Source organism: Zalophus californianus, chromosome 3, assembly GCF_009762305.2.
Source record: "Zalophus californianus isolate mZalCal1 chromosome 3, mZalCal1.pri.v2, whole genome shotgun sequence".
NCBI classification, from domain to species: Eukaryota; Metazoa; Chordata; class Mammalia; order Carnivora; family Otariidae; genus Zalophus; species Zalophus californianus.
The window spans coordinates 35,995,716-36,013,203 of NC_045597.1; positions in this window are offsets into that span (position 1 = coordinate 35,995,716).

Sequence of the window (17,488 nt, forward strand, 5' to 3'; positions counted from 1 at the left end):
AAAAAATTAAAGTCAAATATCCCACATGTACATAGAAATAATAAATAATTTATAAAAATTCTTAAAATTTGTGCAAATCAAAACTAATCTATAAGAGGGAATAATACATCATGAGCAAATGGGATTTATCCTATAAGTGTAAGTTTGGGTTAATATTTAAAAATTAATCAATGTAAATTGTCATTCTATCAGACTTAATACAGAAAAAAATGATAATCCGAATAGGTAAGTGCTAGACATGTATCTAACAAAATCTTATATCCGTTATTAATTTTTTTAAAAAAACCCATAAATTAGGAATATAAGTGCATTCCCTCTTCAGATAAAGGACATCATCAATAAGTTGGGATGATTTTTTCCAAAGATCAGGAACAGAGCAAGGATGTCTGCTCTCAGAACTTCCATCACCATTGTACTAAATGTGCTGACTAGTGCAATAAGGAGAGAAAAAGAAGTGTCCATATTGTATAACAAGAAATTAGCTTGTATTCACAGAAAATGTGTATTTTCTATATAGGATCTACGAGAAAGATACTAGAACTTACCAGTGAATATAGCAAGAATGCTGGATCCATGATCAATAAACCAAGAGCAAAAAAAAAAAGTATTTCTGTATGCTAGCAACAACCAGAAGTAAAAATTAAAATAGCATCAAAATATGAAATATTTGAAGATAAATTAGACAAAGTTGTATAAAACCTTTACATTGACCTCTGCAATGCAGTGCTAAGAGAAGTTAAAAATCAAAGTAAATTAAGAGATCTGTTTATTAAATCAGTGATTTACTGTACTTAAGATTAAGTTTCTTCAAATTTATCTGTAGCTTCTACTCAAAATCTAAGAAAGTTTTGGTGTTTTGTTTTGTTTGTAGAAATTGATAAGCTACTTTGGAGTGCCTGGGTGGCTAAGTTGGTTAAGCATCTAACTCTTGATTTTGGCTCATGTCACGGTCTTAAGGTCATGAGATCAAGCCCAGCATGGAGTTTGGAACTCTGTGCTCTATGGGGAGTCGGCTTGGGATTCTTTCCCTCTCTCTCTCTCCCCCTCTGCCCCTCCCCTCTGCTTTTGCTATCTCTCTCAAATCTAAATACATCTTAAAAAAAGAGAGAAATTGATAAGCTACTTCTAAAATATATATAAAAGTGTAAAGAACCTACAACAGCTAAAACAACTTTGAAAAAATAAAGATCTTTTCAACATGTATTATAAAGCTACATTATTGGCATAAAGATAGATAGGTCAATCATTGGAACATAATGGAGTCTATAAATAGACTTAAACATACATATGAAGAAGGGATAATCTTAATAACAAATAGTACTGGAACAGTTGGGTAGCCATATCAACTTTTACTACATACTTTTTACATGCATTGTGTCATGAAAAAATGACACAAAACAGATTTTGGTTCTAAAGGTAAAGTGTAAAACTATAACGTTTCTAGAATTAAACTGGAGAATATTTGAGTGGTCTTTGGTTTTTCGAGGATTTTCCAAATATAACACAAATAGCCTAAGCTATTAAAAAAATCAATATACTAAACTTCCCCCAAATTAAAATATTTTGTTCTTCAAAAGATACTGTTGGGACGCCTGGGTGGGTCAGTCAGTTAAGCCTCTGCCTTTGGCTTGGGTCATGGTCCCAGAGTCCTGGGATCAAATCCCACATCGGGCTCCTTGCTCAGCAGGGAGCCTGCTTCTCCCTCTGCCTGCCACTCCTCCTGCTTGTGCTCCAGCTCTCATTTGCACGTGCGCGCTCTCTCTCTCTCTGACAAATAAAATCTTAAAAAGGAAAAAAAAATACTGTTAATGAATGGGGTTGGGGGTGCCATGGACTGGTAGAGAATATTTAAAAAACCATTACTAACATAGGATTTGTATTTAAAATATACTTAAAAATCCTACAGGTCAATATTAAGAAGGCAGACTAGTGTAAAAAAATGGGCAAAATATTTGAACAGACACTTCCCCAAAGAAGATATGCATATAGCATATAAGCATATATACTATGCAGAAAAGGAAATGAGCATCAAAATTTTGAAGTAGAATTCTAAACTACTGGTGCAAATGTAAAATTGCACATCCACTTTTTAAAACAATTTGGCAGTTTCTTAGGAAGTTGGCCATATAGTTACCATGTAGCCTATTCATTCTACTCTTAGGTATTTATCAAAGTGAAATGAAAGCACACATCTACACAAAGAATAAATGCAAAAATTCATAGCAGCCTTATTTTAATTAACCAAAACAACAAAAATGTCCAACTAGTGAATGAATAGACAAATTATAGCATATCCCAACAATAGAATTTTAGTCAGCAATGAAAAGAAATGTACCGTTGATACATACCACAACATTAATTTCTAATAATTATGGTTTAATCCTAAATAATTATTCTGAGTAAAAGAATCTATTTAAAAATTAGTATACATAGTGCATGATTCCATTAGTATGCAATTCTAGAAAATGAAAACTTACCCATAGTGAAGACAAGCAGCTCAATGTTTGTGTGAAGTTTGAAGAAAGTTTGGGGATGAGTGGAATCCAAAGAGGTGCAATCTGTGATTTTATAATTCTGAATGTGGTGTTGATTTCATGGCTGTATACAGATGTGTATACATATATGCTTCATGGGTATATACCTATGTGAAAATATATCAAATTGTTCAGTATAAATAAGTGCAGTTGTTTGTATCCCAGTTACACCTGTTAAAATTAGTTTTAAAGGTCTAGATTTATTATGACCTCTAATATAACTTTTTAAATAAATTTTTATATTAATAATCTTACATTGTATTATGATACCATTATAATTATTATATGGATATCAATATGACTTGCTGATATAACTCTTTTGAACACTAAGATCATTTCGGAAAATATAATTCAAACCCTTTATAGCATTTTAAAATTATACTTGGAACCATAATCACTTCATGTATGAAAAAAATGCAGCTCATGTCAGCAATAGATCACACAAATGAAGGTGTTTTGCTTTTTAAAAATAACTGTTAAATATTAATCTAAATCAGAATAGTTGTCAATGGTCCTGAATTTGAGAGGTTTTTGTTGTTGTTTAACATTTGTTTTTATTTGGTACCATATATCAGTGGGAATATTATGTAGTTTCTTTTTTGGGTGGACTTCATAGACAAAATTTTCCAATCTCTGACCTGATGAACTGACCTTCGGGAAGTAATGCTTACTATAAATTACCTTCTTCAATTTCCACGTGCAGTTCTGGGCCTGCTCCTAGCTTCACTCATATCTGGCAGATAGTGTCCTAACTATTGCTGGCTGTCATAGACTGCTTTTTATTTCTCACCTTTTTTCATTGGTTTTCTCATGTAAAAATAATTCTATTACTGCAGAGATAATTTTTACTGAACAAGAGATGATAACTAAATCAGTTAATAAAATGCTTTATTATATACCTTGAATACAGTAAGTACTGTGTGTTTGCTATTACTATTTTTAAAGCATTTTTAAAAGAGAATTAAGAGAGGAGCTGAAAGGGAAAGAATTTAACAAAAAAAGTGTGAAAACCAAAATAGGGGTGTCTGGGTGGCTCAATCGGTTAGGTGTCTGCCTTTGGCTCAGATCATGATCGCTGGGTCTGAGAATTGAGCCCTGCGGAGGGCTCCCTGCTCAGCGGGGAGTCTGCTTCTCCCTCTTCCCACGCCCTGCTTGTGCTCTCTCTCTCTCTCACACTCTCTCAAATAAATAAAGTCTTTAAAAAAATAACAAAAATTAGAGATCTGGCAAGCATTTTTTTAAAAATTTTATTATGTTATGTTAGTCACCATACAATACATCATTAGTTTTTGATGTGGTGATCCACGATCCACTGTTTTCATATAACACCCAGTGCTCCATGCAGTACGTGCCCTCCTTAATACCCATCACCAGGCTAACCCATCCCCCCACTCCTCTCTAGAACCCTCAGTTTGTTTCCTGGGGTCCATAGTCTTTCATGGTTCATCTCTCCCTCCGATTCCCCCCCTTCATTTTTCCCTTCCTTCTCCTAATGTCCTCCATGCTGTTCCTTATGTTCCACAAATAAGTGAAACCACATGGTAATTGACTTTCTCTGCTTGACTTACTTCACTTAGCATAATTTCCTCCAGTCCCAACCATGTTGATGTAAAAGTTGTGTATTCATCCTTTCTGATGGCTGAGTAATATTCCATTGTATATATGGACCACATCTTCTTTATCCATTCGTCTGTTGAAGGGCATCTCGGCTCTTTCCACAGTTTGGCTCTTGCGGACATTGCTGCTATGAACATTGGGGTCATATGGTCCTTCTTTTCACTACATCTGTGTCTTTGGGGTTAATACCCAGGAGTGCAATTGCTGGGTCATAGGGTAGCTCTATTTTTAAATTTTTGAGGAACCTCCACACTGTTTTCCAAAGTGGCTGTACCAACTTGCATTCCCACCAACAGTGTAAGAGGGTTCCTCTTTCTCCACAACCCCTCCAACATTTGTTGTTTCTTTCCCTGTCCATTTTTGCCATTCTAACTGGTGTAAGGTGGTATCCCAGTGTGGTTTTGATTTGAATTTCCCTGATGGCTAATGATGATGAATATTTTTTCATGTGTCTGGCAGGCATTTGTATGTCTTCCTCAGAGAATTGTCTTCTCACATCTTCTGTCCACTTTTTGACTTGATTATTTTTTGGGTGTTGAGTTTGAGACGTTCTTTATAGATCTTGGATACCAGCCCTTTATCTGTAGTGTGATTTGCAAATATCTTCTCCCATTCTGTGGACAAAGCAGGAAAAAGCATGCAATGGAAAAAAGACAGTCTCTTCAATAAATGGTGCTGGGAAAATTGGACAGCCACATTCAGAAGAATGAAACTCAACCATTCTCTAACACCATTCACAAAGATAAACTCAAAGTGGATGAAAGACCTCAATGTGAGACAGGAATCCATCAAAATCCTAGAGGAGAACATAGGCAGTGACCTCTTTGACATAGCCCACAGGAACTTCCTTCAAGATACATCTCCAAAAGCTAGTGAAAAAAAAGCAAAAATGAACTTTTGGGACTTCATCAAGATAAAAAGCTGCACAGCTGGCAAGCATTTTTCAATGGAACTTTCGGAAAATCTTCACCATCAATAGTCATCTAAACCAATCTAAACATATAGAATCCATTTGTTCACAACTTTCTTTCATGTTTTCACTGTTTGAAATTTCAATATAATATAGTAATATTGTCAAGAAAAAAATGGAAATAACATAAGTCAAACCAGGTACTTTGAAGTAAAACCCATTGGAGATCAGGGTGTCTAACACAAGGTTAGAAAGAATGGCTTGTACACTTAGAGATTAAAATTCTATATTTTGGGTTTACTCAATTAGTTATACATTTTTTCAAATTTTTTCCAAGGTTAACTTTGGTAGAAAGTGAACATGTGATCACATGTTCAAGAATCAGTGTATTTTATTATTTTTGATACACTCAGTGAATTGACAAGGAAGGAAAAGAAGAGCTATTATCTAAAATCCTCAGTTTGATCTTAGTGAAAATACTGAAAAGTGATCTCAAGGGTACTATATTATCCATTGGTTTAACATTTCCTTTGGTACTCATGCTCTTTGGCTTCAAAGAGATTCCAATTTAAAGAAATTGGATCCTATTTTTCAATGTCATCAGTGGCATAATAAGTTTTGATAAGGAAAGATATACCAGTCTTCCATAATATTTAACAAAAATATCTTTGTTGACTAAGATTTTGTCAGCAAATGAGAATACAAGATACATTTAATAAAGAACACTGACTATTAGCTATTTGGAATTAATAGTCCCAACCAAATTCAACAAAGGTATACTAACTTTATGGATTGTTAAATGTTTCCCTTTGTTTTGAGGTTAGCACAATGTATCTAGGCTGTATTATGAATGGTTTTTATCTAGTAATGGTGATTTAGTTATTCTATTTATAGAGCCTTAGTACATTTACTTAATGTAGTGGGTAGGGAGCAGGTAGGATAATGTTTATAAGTTTAGATTCTGAAAACTACAGGAAAGATATGACCAGAGTTTGGCTTCTAACAGCTGTGCCAAATTGAATACAGCTATTTAACTTTTTTTTTTTTTTGCTTCAATTATTTAACTTCTTTAAGTCATTTCTATTTCTCATGTCTTGTTTGGGGTTCCACCAGAAGCACAGTTTTAGACAAGGATTCTAGCACAAGAAATTTGGGTATAATTACAGGAAACCCTAGTGAAGCATAAGTGAAGTGAGACAGAGAAAGGAAGGTACCCAGTTAAGTTTGCATTATCTAGACAATACTACTGAACGTTGTTGGAGCTTAATCCTTTTGGACTGAACAGGCTCTTCAGAGTTACTCCATCTGAAGAGTGAGGAACTAGGGTGTTTGTGGAATGCTGTTGGGTGGGGTGATAGGTGTAGAGAAGGGAGAAATATTCTCAGGAATAGCATTTCCATTTGAGTGGGTTCTTGGCCTGAGCGAATGTCCCCCCAAAAGAAATGCAGATCTAAGTCTAGCTTGCCTATCTCAGACCTGCTGTCCTTTACCACACCATGTTTCACAGCACAAAGAGAAGTAATAAATAAATAGTAGCTCCTAGCGTGGCTTCTGAGATTCCTTGGCATCCTCCTCTGGGAGATGGAGATAACAAAACTTATCTCTGAGATGCTCTACGGGATTTTACTGTATTTAGTGTTTTTATTTATTTTTGTGAGAGAGAGCACACGAGTGAACACAAGTGGGGGTGAGCGGGCAGGTGGGAGAGGTAGAGGGAGAAGCAGGCTTCCTGCTGAGCAGGGAGCCCGATGCGGGACCCAATCCCAGGACCCTGGGATCATGACCTGAGCCAAAGGCAGACGCTTAACCGACTGAGCCACCCAGGCGCCCTCCTCTGTGGGATTTTAGTGATAGAATACATAGAGTGGCCCATAATTAAAGGCTATTAAACTATGTTATTCATATTTCTTCAGTGTTATTACTTGTTTATTGTGATTAAGCTATTAATTCAAAACTAGTCCTACCTATAGCATGCCCTAGTCAATTTACTTAAGCAGGAAATAGTGTATTATAGTACAAATACCAAAATTTTAAAGATACGATGGCAATGTTTTTATCACTATGACTCTTGTCAGTACTGGTATGTTAACCACCACTTTTGGCCTGACTCTGAAAATATAGCAAAGGAAAAAATCCCCAAAGCTTTTGCAACAAGAATTATCCTACCAAAAGTTTTCTTGCAGGTGCCACAATTTCCAACAGTTTCTAATCACTTTCAACTGCAAAAGAAAATGTCTGAACATATTTGTCTTAGGTGCTAAATACTGTACACATACTTCATTTTAATTTAAAAAACAAATTATCTTAAAAAACGTGAAATGTTTTATACTAACCTGAACTAAGTTTCTTTTATACTGCTGGCAATTATTAAAAACATAGTAACTTAATACATGTTTGGTGATTTTGATCTTTTGGTATTATGTATTAAATATGTTGTAGATTTTCCCCCTGAAAAAAATGGAAAATCGTTTTTCTTAGAACTTAATGATATAAATTAAATTCTTAGAAGCCCTAAAACTATAGACCTAGGAGGAGCCTTGGGAACTGTCTACTATAAACACACCATTGCACAGATGAGGAAATTAAGGTCCAGAGGGGTTGTGTGCCTTGGCCAAGGTTGCATAGCTCACTGGCTTTTTGTACTTCACTACATTGCATTTGCTGATCTTTTCTTTTTAAAAACCATAATTAAGGTATTCATTTCCTTTACCTTGGAAAAATTACTTAATATTTCTTAAACTTAGATTTCCTTTACCCATTACATGATGATAATTTTATTAACACATTTTGTTAAATTCACATGTAGTTCCTATGTGCCAGGTATTCTTCAAAGCACTTTACAAGTGTTTTACAAGAGTAAATGCTTTGCAAGTATTCCAAGTATTTGATGCTTACAGCAACCCTGTGAATTAGGTACTGTCATCATCATCATCATCACCATGTAAAGGATGTTACTACTGAGGCCCAGAGAGATTTTGTGACTTAGCCTAAAGTCACACAGTTAATAAATCACAGAGCAAGGCTTCAAACCCACGCAGCCTGGCTCCAGAGGCCATGCTCTTAATTAATTATTATAACTCATACTGAAATCACAATAATGTATGGAAAACCAATGGAAGCCAGTGTAGTCATTATTGTTTTCAAAAATGTGGGAAAAATGAAGATATCTAAGATTTTCTTATGTTTGAATACTGGCTCCATCATTATTAGCTGTGTGGCATTAGAAGAGTCACATATTTTTTGATTTTCAGATTTTTAATGTTAATAGTGGAAGTAGTAATTATTCATTAAATGAAATTATTCAAGGAAATATAAATAAAGTAACATGTCATATATTAATATATTATACTATATTAATATAGTATCTGTGGAAGTTCTTTATAAACTTTGAAGACTCAGGTAATGATTCACTCTGAGGAGAGATTGTAAAATGTATGATATATGAATGAAGAGAATCTAAACACAGCTTGAATTATTAATAATTAAAAAATATTTCTCCATCTTCAAATCAATAGGTTGTAGAAAATGTGAACAAAAATAATGAAAAGATAATAAGACAAAGTAGATACCTATTGTGGAGGCCATGGAAGTGAGCCTCTAAAATCGCTTTCAAGAGAACCTGCTCTAGGGCAGAGTTGATTGATAGCCCCATTTGCTGCCCCTTTTGGATCTTCTATTACAGTCATTCAAGTAGGGCCATACTTCCCCTAGCCGCTCCCAGCTTGTGGCTGAGCACAACCAGCCTAGAGTTGACATTCCTATATGACACAGATCTCCTCTAAAGGGCAACTTTTGCTTGGGGTCTCCCCATTGTCCTAGCAGATATTTTCCCAGACTTATGTTGAGGTCTAGGGTCTGAAGCTCTTCCTTAACCAACCTTTCCATCCCCATCCTCCTTTCACAAGTGGAGACCTACCTCATGGTCTGGAGACTTTCTCCTTGCCTTCTCCAGCTCTCTCTCCCTTTATGTTTCACAGACTTCTCCTCACTGAGTCCCTTGAACTTTTAAACTCAGCAATTGCTTCTTAGAGGACCTGACATGACACACTTACATTCCCACCATCCAGAAATTACCTACACTTACATTTAGTGTGTGGTGTGCTCCAGCCAGCCTGTACTGGCTTTTGGAGCTAAGTGTCTCTTCCCAGATCTGGTAACTTCCCAGATATTTTACACAGGTAGCTTGAAATCAGCCAGGATGTGAGTATTTACATTGCGGAAATCTGTTTTTTCCCAGAAAGCCAATTATTAAACATTTGCCAGCACACCACTGGTATTTTTCTTATGCATATATTATATATAAGAAATATATACATATGTAGATATGAAACAATACATTATTTGGGAAGCTATTTACTCCAATTCACTAAATGGTGAATAGTTTTCCCCCACTGGTAGTCTTTTACTACTATATTTTTAATGCTTTCATATTATTCGGTCTTAGAGATAAGCATACTAGAAAGCTAATCCTTTACTACTGAACATTTAAGCTATTTCCAACATTATTTTTGTCAAAATATTGCCAGCATAAGCAATATTACACTTCCAAGTTTTTGATTATTCATACAGTTTAATTTTCAACATTTTATTTTATTTTTTTAAAAGATTTTATTTATTTGAGAGAGAGAATGAGAGAAAGAGCACTTGGGGGGGGGGTCAGAGGGCGAAGCAGGCTCCCTGCCAAGCAGGGAGCCGGATGTGGGACTCAATCCAGGGACTCCAGGATCATGACCTGAGCCGAAGGCAGTTGCTTAACCAACTGAGCCACCCAGGCGCCCAGTTTTCAACATTTTAATTCCAAATAGTAATGAACACAGTCAGAAGTTTTGTTACAAATTCCCATGCTTCTGACATAAATTTAGTAACAACAGAGCAAAGATATTTTAATGGTTAGAAGTATGGGCTCTGCTTTGAGGCTGCTCTGTTCAAACCTGACCTTAGCACTTCTCAATTAAGTGACTTTGAGGAATTTGTGCTTGAGCTATTTCTTCAGTAAAATTGATTTAATAATAGTATTTACCTTACAGGTTTTTTGTGAGTATATAATTAGTATATAAAAAGGGCTCAGAAAAGAGCAAGCATACATAATGAGCACTACAGATCTATATACTCTTGTTATCACAATTGTTATTATTTTTGTATCACAATTGTTATTATTTAAACGTAATCCAAAACATTGATAAATGGAGTTTTCAGATAGTATGTTAGGCTTTACTCAGGAATTTCATATATGCTAGTTTTTTGTGTGAGATATATAAAGAGATAATACTTGTAATTTGCTAATGTTTTGTGTATAATAAATATATGTCAGGAATTATTATTATCTCACTGATAATATTTATATTTCAGTGGCCAAAATTTGGCATGTAATTAAGCCTAACTTCAGGTGGGTAGGAAATTATAAGCTTTCTGGATATCCAGAAATAGAGAAGAACCAAATATTGTTGTATATTTCTAATACATACCACACTCTCAAAGATCCAGTTTTCCAACAGAAACAGATTTAAATTTGGAAAAATTTTACTTGACTATGAAGGAGAATAGTGTTCTTTTTTCAGATTATATTCAGAGTCAATATCCATAATAATATCTTGCATTAATTCAAGTTATTTCAAATGGAATGAGCATTCATACAAATATATGTCAATAACTTTATTCTACAAAAGAAGTACGACAGTTTGCGTACTCTATAAGTGATGGAGATTTAAAACAAAGCAAAACAAGTGATATAAATCCCTGTCTCTGCCCTGAAGTTTATAAAAGCTAAATCAGTTTTCAGCAAATTAAAACCTGTGGGGCAAATCCAGTCTGCTGCCTGTTTTTGGAAATAAAGTTTTATTAGCACACATTCACAATCATTGTTTCTGGATCTTCTGTGGCTGCTTTAGTGAGCCAGTGGTCGAGTTGAATAGTTGCAGCAGAGATCTTATGGCCTGCAAAGCATGAAATATTTACTGTCAGACCCCTTTATATTAAAAGTCTACTGACTCCTGCTCCGAAGACAAAGACTGACATGGAAATTAAAAACATAATGCAATCACCTGAAATTTCAAGGAGCAAGATAAAGCGATAGGGTTAACATATACAAAGGGATTAACTTTAGTTGAATTTTGACAAGGAAAATTCAGATTATTCGCAACGTTAACCAGACAGACAGTATAACCAAATTCCAATACTTCTTCTTTGGTAACCATAAATCATAACAATTATGCATTTAAATTACTGGTAAACTCCAGCAGTTTAAGAAAATCTGAAATATTTCTTAATTTGAGATCCGAAACTTCACTACATTTGTTTTTTCAAAGAAACATGACCTAAAATACTGTTGTGCTGGGATTTTATAGAAAAGCCAAGTGAATAATTAGGGTAATTATGTGGAAAGTTTGGGCAAAAGCCACACATTTGCCTCAATTACAAGCAATTTGCAAAATCACTTTGCATGGTGTAATTTGGTAATTTCTGAGATTAAAAGGGAAGTAGGAAATTTTGGGAAAAGTTGTGATGCTTTAAAGTTGGGGTGATTTTGTCTATAATGACTGAAGTATATCTTCATTTTTAATGCATATTACTACTTTTAATGTGCTGTAATTGAGGATAAGAAGCCAGGAGTGATGGTTGTGGTATAAAAATTGTAAATTATTTCATCCCTTTTCATTCTTATCTCATTGTTTTTATTTGACCTCTGATTATTAACTAGACTTTGTTTATCTCCAGCCAGAAACAAAGGGAAAATGTTTTATGAGCTAAGAAGAAGGCCTTGTCTTCTACTTTGGCTTTTTACCTTTGTACTATGGACACAAAGGAAGAAAGGGCTTCTGTGTGAAAGGCTCCCTAGAGGCAACCCTAGAAACCATATATCTCTCTACAGTTTAGGTTTTTATCATAGTTTTAAATTAATAAGTTAGATTACCTCAGAAGCTTTAATCTAAACTGTGGTATTGAGGAATGTACATTAGACATTTCTGTTTTAATTTCTACAGAGCTTGATATAAAAAAGGTCCTTTTTTTTTTTTCTTTTACATTTGTTGAAGAGTATTGAGGACCTTAATGCACCATATTGACAGAGTAATAAAAATAGCAAATTGCATTTCAGGCCTTGTGCCAACATCATTAAACTCCCAGTCATACCCAAAACAATAACGAGGGCAAAACAAAAGCTGTAGCTCTCCTCCAGCTCAACTAGGATCGCTGTTGAACTGTAGTTAGTAGCCCCTGACTTGGGTTCCTTTTACACTGAACTATTGAACAACGGCTCTAGTATATTTTAGCTTCATTTATATAAATAGCCTGCCCTTCTTTCTTCCCAGGTTTGCATTTTAAAGAAAAAGTTTCATTGATACCTGGTCTGCGAGTTGGCCACTTAGATCCTAACTATTACAAAATGATTGAGTGTCGCTCTTTCCTAACCAGCCAGCCCGCTCTTTAGATTTACATGCAAAGAATTTAAATGTGCCAGAATTAATACCCCTTTTAGTTAAATCAGTGACCCTCCCAAAAAAAACCCATTCCACAGTTTTAGTATTGCTTTTGTCCATGGCAAATTGGACAATAGAAAGGGCTGTTTGACCCAGTCCACCAAAATACAGCCCTGTAAGTTATCAGAATAAATTAAAGTAAATCTTTAAAGTGGTCTACTCCATTTGAAATCAATCAGAAAAGGATAATATCTGATTACTAAAACTTTTTCCCAGCTGGCACAAAATAATATCTTGAAAAGAGAATTTGGATTTTAAAAGAAGTATGGTGCTCTTACAAATATTTTGATGTTTAAAAATAAATATATAAATATTACAGCCTTTAATTCAAACCTACATTACATATTGTGTACTATGTCTGCATTCATTTAGAAATAAGAAAACATGGAGCACCTGGGTGGCTCAGATGGTTAAGCGTCTGCCTTCGGCTCAGGTCATGATCCCAGGGTCCTGGGATTGAGCCCCACATCGGGCTCTTGGTTCAGCGGGGAGCCTGCTTTTCCCTCTCCGTCTGCCTCTCTCCCTGCTCGTGCTCTCTCTCTTTCTCTGTATCTCTGTGTCTCAAATGAATAAATAAAATTAAAAAAAAAAGAAATAAGAAAACATTAAATGCTTTCTTGTTTTTCCTTTATTTTCACTTTCTGTCCTTTAGATAGGAAACGTATTCTATTTCTTAATTCCAAAATCAGTTTTAAAGAAAATAAGTACCACTGGAGATATTGGTAGAAGAGCAAATCAAGAGAACCATGTCACATATAGTCAGGACAAAATTTTTATCTGTTACTTTTCTGAAAATTCTTTGTAATAGAGAGTGCAAGAGTATAACTGTTCAACATCACGCCACGCCATCTTCAATTGCTTTATGCAATATCTCAGGAAATGGTCCAGCAGGTTTGTAGTCACTCGAATGAGATTCATCTCCAATATCGATGCAGTTATCCCATGACAGCATTCCCATCCTGAAAGGTCTCAGATGCTTTGAAATCCTCATTTTTGTTCAGTTGACTGTGAACTTAGCTTCTTGTTCTTTCAAAATTGCAATATGTGGGCAAGCTTTCACTAAATTTCTTCATGAACCATTTAAACCAACCTACATTTAAGAACTTCTGGAGCTCCAAACTCAAAAATTTTGGTGCTTTTCTCTCCTCCAACCTCTCAGTTAAATAAAACTAATTGTGAAACAGTTCACACTTAAAGAACAATACAAAAAAGTGAGCAAATAGTCTAGCATCTGTGACTCAGTACAGACTGGTGTGCCTAATACAAAACTAGGTTTCTATTTCAACATGGCAGGACTAGTGCATGCACCATGGTGTGTGATCCCTATGAGGTCATCTGTGGATGTAGTTTGAACAGAATATGGGAGTTACTTACTCCCATGAGAGTTTTTACTTCCACTGAGCTACAATGCTTCATCTCAAATCATAGTTAAGGCTTAGTGAACTAAAGTTAGAGAATCACCTTTTCAGAGACCTCAAGAAAGGAGAACAAAATCATTCAGAAGAAAGGGGCACTCAATGAAATGGAAATCCATTGGTTAAGAAGTTTGACTATTAATAAGGAAAATTTCTTTAAAAATTTTTGGAAACCACCCTGAAAGTATTTTGCTAAAATTAAATTTCTTCAGATGTGGTTGTTGGACAAATCCATATATGTTGCCTGTGTGGGACAATAGTTTTAAGATAAACATTCCCCCTTACCTGCTGGTCAGAGTAGAGTAGCCCAGAGGTAGATTTCATCAAACAGGAGTATTCAAGCCTGTGTTGTGGACTTCAGTTTTTTTTTTTTTTTTTTCTGGTATCTATTCTTCTTGTTATAGTACGAGTTCCACTATTTTCGTGAGTCCTGGTCATGTTATGTATAATTATTACATAATAAATTATTATTTATATTATAACATGTAATGAGACTATATAATTATAACAAGAATAATTATCATACTGAAACTAACAATTATATAGCTCTTATGTACAAAGAACCATGTGAAGAGTTTCATCCTTATTATATTGGTGCTGTTATTTCTGCTTTTTACTAATGAGACAAGTAGGACACAGGAATTTTAGTATCTTGCATAAGATCACTCAGATTGTTAAGTGGTAGAACCAAGATACAAACTCAGAAAGTCTAGCTCCGAATCAATATATACATATACATATCTGTTTTCTCCTCCCTATTTGCTAGCTATCCTATCACATTTCCCCCCCCAACTCCTTAACTATTTTCTGTTCTCAGAAAATTTTCCTTCATAAAAATACATAAAGTTTCCTCACGGTTGGTCACATTTACATGCTATTTGTGTAATTGTAGCATAATTTATTAAGTCATCCTCCATTCATGAATATTTATTTTTTTCAGTCTTTTGCTGGTACAAAAAATGCAATAAAAATCTTTATAAAAGTTTACACATTTAGGAGTGAATTTTTAGAATGCAGCATTTGCTGGATCAAAGAGAATATTTAAATGTAATCTCAACTGATGTCATCTAATCACTTCCCAAAAGCAAAATATCGGACTCCTTATTTCCCCACAGCTGATTAGAAGAGTGTTTTATCAAAAGTGGCTTTAATGTTTTTAGTCTTACAGATGAGAAAGGGAATCTCAGTTTGATTTTACATAGAAATTCTCTCATTATTGATTGAAATGGAGCATATTTTTATACCTTTAAGAGTCATTGTATTTCCCTTCCTTCTCGTTTTCTCTTCACATCATTTTTCTATTTTTCTATTCTGGTCATTTTTTTTTTTTTCTAAGAGCTATTTATACATGAATTAAATTAGCCCTTTGTGATATATTTGCAATCCTTTCCCCCACAGATTTGCAATCATTTTCATTTGTCTTTTGATTTTCCCTACCACTAAGGCGTTTTTGGGTTTTTCCTTTATCTTTTTGTTTTAATATATTAAAACTATTGTCCCGCACAGGCAACACATATGGATTTGTCCAACAACCACATCTGAAATAGTCAACTATAGCAATCTTTTAGTTTAAGGCTCTGAATTTTGTGTTGTGTATTGGAAGAAAGGCCTAAGACCTTTTTCATTTGGGTTTATAAAATAATTTCTCCATGTTTTCATTTCATTTCATTTCAGAACATTTAGTCCATTTGGAATTTATCTTTTTGTCTACTTGGGAGTTATATATTTTATATGTGATATTTTTGGCTAGGGCCAGGCAGGCTATCGAATTCTTTCTTCTTCATCCATTTAGTCTTTCACTCGTTTACAAACCTGAGTTGAATTCTTGTCGTATGTATGGGCTATGGCCATACAAATATGTTTAAAACTCAGATGTTAAACATGTTGAAGGCAATGACCCAGTAGTTTCTGCTTCTTGGTTTCTACATTCCTACAAATCCTATCTTATTCTCATACTCAAAACTAAATTTTGATAAAAGAATGCTAGAAAAAAATCACCAAAAATGCCTAATCAAGAGAAGGCTTAAAAAAAATCTCTGAACATTATTTAATTTAGAAAGTTATCAAGCAATAAAGTGGTATTTCCACAGACGAGTATCCAAGCATAATTGCTGGCAAGTTCAAGGGAAAACCTTTTTAATGGCATAATGGAAGTTCTGTTACTTGGTGTAGTTTCTCTTCAATGAACTATGGTTCTGTTGAACTGTTTTAACCCTCCTCATTCTAGTGAAATTAATACTTTAATAATATTTCTACTGTATGTAGGGATGGACAGTTGTAGAAGATTAAAGTATCACCTGAGGACCTGGTGAGATTTTTGTCTTACAGACCTCATGCTGTCTTAAGTGAATTTTGAAATCTCAGGCATAAGATCTTTCATTTGTATAAAGGAGTTAGAATAAATGGCCTCTAATTTCACTCTCAGTTCTAAAATGCTATGATCCTTGGGTGTTTTAAACATTCATCTGTAGTCACTGATTACTTGATAGCTTTGTTCAAACAACAGAATTTGATCTTAGTACCAATTTGTTTTGAGGTCTGGTTTTCAAAAAAAATTGCAATAAAGTCTCATTTCTTTATTTTTTAACAAAATCTAAAATAATCATTTGAAATTCTCCTTGAGTTGAGGCATAAACCACAAAAAAAGTAAATTGAGCGGAACATTGTATAAATAACAATGGAGAATCACAGCATTAAAATCTTATTGGGTAATTTCCTAGCCACAAAACCTGTAACCAAATATCAACTCATGAAGGCTTCTGTCTCAGTTTTGAATCATTCAAAAGATTCATAATAGCATATTCTACCACATCAATTTACTCTGTTCATAGGAGAGTAACCTTAGTGAACTTTGGCCCATCCATAGTTCCTAACCATCTGCTTCCAAAGGAAAATGATGCTTTCTTCAATGAAAAACATAAAAACACCAAGTATATGCCTAATTGCCCAGCTGGCTGAGTTTAGAATAAAACACTGCAAAGCTGATTGGTGAATTGATTTTGCCATTTGCTGTGGTTTTCTGCAAGCATCTAATCAATTGGATAGTTTGTGCTGACCCATTTTTGGGTTATTGTGTTCTCTGTAATATTTATCTTCAATACCATTTTAGCCTTATGTATTTTTATACATTTATAAAATGAAAGCACTCTCCTTATGCTGATTCTAGAGCTTTTGTATGACAGGTACATGTAATGTATAAGTATACATAATTTAAAAAATTAAGCCAGTGTTCAGCATAACAAAAAGTTTCTACGTCAAATATATTCAGCGTAGAATTTTTTTTTTTTTTACTTAATTAAGCTAAGGGACAACAATTTGGGGATACAAGAATTTGAATAATTCATCAGTGACCAATTTGGGAGTTTTTTCTTTATATTTGGCCCATTAATTGACAGATTCCAGAATTTGGAAGTAACCTTAAATGTCCTCTATTCCAACAAGCCTAATGCTGGAATTCCCTCTACAACATCTCCACCATGTGGTTATTTGGCCTAAGTCACCACCAGTGACAGGAAACACACTATGTCCAGAGAAAAT